Source organism: Scomber japonicus, chromosome 1, assembly GCF_027409825.1.
Source record: "Scomber japonicus isolate fScoJap1 chromosome 1, fScoJap1.pri, whole genome shotgun sequence".
Classification (NCBI taxonomy): domain Eukaryota; kingdom Metazoa; phylum Chordata; class Actinopteri; order Scombriformes; family Scombridae; genus Scomber; species Scomber japonicus.
In genome coordinates this window covers 68,063-70,523 of record NC_070578.1, presented here as the reverse complement: position 1 = coordinate 70,523, position 2,461 = coordinate 68,063, and positions in this window count along the sequence as shown.

The following is a 2,461-nucleotide window of genomic DNA, read 5'->3' as shown; positions in this document are numbered from 1 at the left end:
TTAGGTTTAGAATTAGGTTTTGAATTAGGATTAGGTTTAGAATTAGGATTAGAATTAGGATTAGGTGGTAGGGGTAGGGTTAGGTTTGGGTTGTTTAGTTCTCATGAGCCCAACTCAGGTTTGGGTGCACTGGCCTGGGGACGTGCAGTCCGTTGCTTACCCCCCGTCTACCTGCAAATAAAAGGTGAGTATGACATTACATTTTAAAGCATATGTTTGTAATAGCCACCATGAAGACCCCTATGACAGCTCGGAAAAAAACATAAAAACTGTGTTACCGTGATTAGAGATATTTGTACTTTAGAATGGTGATGACAATGACCAGACACAGGTGCAGCTCAGGACAAACAAGATGAATTACAGTTGAATTTTGTTATGTGCTGTTCTAACCCGTTTGTGATTGAATTTACATTGACATAGTTAAAAAGAAGACACAGAAGTTAGTTTTGTATACTTTTATTTTTGTTGTCAAATTAAATGAATGATTGTAAAAGTGGGTCTGTGAGCAGATGGAAGTCTGTGACTGGTTTCTTGTTCCAGATTCTCTGCACTCTCCCCCCCAGGACAGGGATCCGGATGCGGCCTGTGTAACATTTATGAAATGTGTTGGCCTTTATGTGGGATCAGTGTCTTGGGTGGGTAAGTATTATGTATTTGTATTTTTATCTTGACTGTTTAATGATGTAGTGGGCCGGTCCCTACGGCGATGCCTCCTCCCCCCAGCGCAGCTCCTCGTTTTTGAGTACTGTGAGCCAGTGGGAGAGGATCTCGCCAGCAGTTTCCGGGGTCCAGTGAATATTATCATTTATTGTGTGAAAGAGTTCCTGTGGAAGTGGATCAAAAAAAGGTAAGTTCTGTTCTATGTGTTTGTTGATGGTGGTGAGGTTGTTCTTCTGTTCTGTGGAAAGAAGTGGTGAAAAATTGATTATGGGGATCCTGATGTCTGTGTGGGGGAAGGCGGACCTGGCCTTTTTAAACATGGATCGGAGCTGCTTAATTGAGGTTTTAGCCGCATCCTGATCCCTGTTATTAATCCCCACTGAGAGAATTAACACGTCGGTATCTATGTGTTTTTCTGTCTGATCCATGAGTTTCATGAAATGGTAGAAGGAGGCTCCCGGGTAGCTATCAGCCTGGACTTCAGTGTTATGGAAAGGTGGGATTTGGTTGATATTAGAGTCCCCCAGAATGAGTATGGGCTTCTCTCCTTTAACTTTCCAATCCTGGAGCCTAATGACCGGACCGGCCCGGCGACAGACGGGGTTGGGGGTCTCCTCCTCGAGATCCTCCTCCTCGGGCCTCTCACTCGGTCGCAGCACAGTTGGATTTTGTGAAGGGGGGTCAGAAGTAGGTACAGGTTTTGTCGTATCGACTTTTTGACCATGATAGTTCATCATTTGGTCCCCCCTATGATCTTTTTTGTGCGACCGAGGATTGGCAGCCGAGTCGGAGTGCATCCCATTGTTGTGAGGAGGAGATATGGATGTGGGCACCAGAGTGGGATTGGTGCCCCCCACCAACACACCGCTGCATCGGCCAGAGCAGGCCGGCCCGGTGTTGTTGCTCCAGGACTGGGTGGCCTGATTAGCCTTATGGGTAATAATGTTTTTTGTTTTTACAGGCTGATAGCTGTTCCCAGGAGCCATGGTGTCCGCTGCCCTCTGGAGGTCTTGCCTGGAGAGAGAGGGGGGCGAAGAGAAGTTAGAGGTAGGAGGAGGGAAGGAAGAAACAGAAAGATCCGAGGGGGGATCCGGGGGAGGGTCCGGGGGGGATGGAGGAGGTGGGGAGTGGGGGCCTGTGGGAAAAAGAAGTGAGTGGGTTGTGTTGATTGTGTGAGAGTCCAGTCTGGCTCCATAGCGTCTTTGCGCCCAGTTGGTTGCCACTTTAAGAGCCAGCTGGTTGCCCTGTGTCCTGGTGAGAGAGTTGATGGTGTTGGTGTAATGTTCCTGTAAAATGTCCAAGTTGTTATTTAGCCAAGTGATTGTGTTCTGTGTGATCTGGTCCTGTGTGCTGTCGGTGGGTGAGGATGGTTTAATAAACTGTGTGAGTTTTTGTGTCTGTCTTTTCATGCCAGTGGGAATTTGTCCTGTGTCTTTGGCTGCCATGATGATTCCTGAATGGTGCACTGCTTGAATGAGCTTATAGTGAGCTTTAGCTAATTTCCTAATGTCTGGATCCAAGGCCTGTCGTGGTGTTAAAGGTGAGTGGTTGTAACTATGTGTGTTTGTAGTGTATGAGTGTCTGTTACTGTTGTGCTGTGTATTGAATGAGGTATGGGGGGTTATGTGGGAGCTAGCTGTAGGCCTGCCTTGTTCCCCACATCCCTGCCCAAACCGGTGTCTGTAACCCTTCACCAAATTGTCACCCATGTGTGAAGCACCAACCTGTCGCCAGTTATTGCTGGTACTGCTCCTGTGCGGTTCCTTCCTTTGTCCATGTCCATTTTGTCCCGGATTAGGGT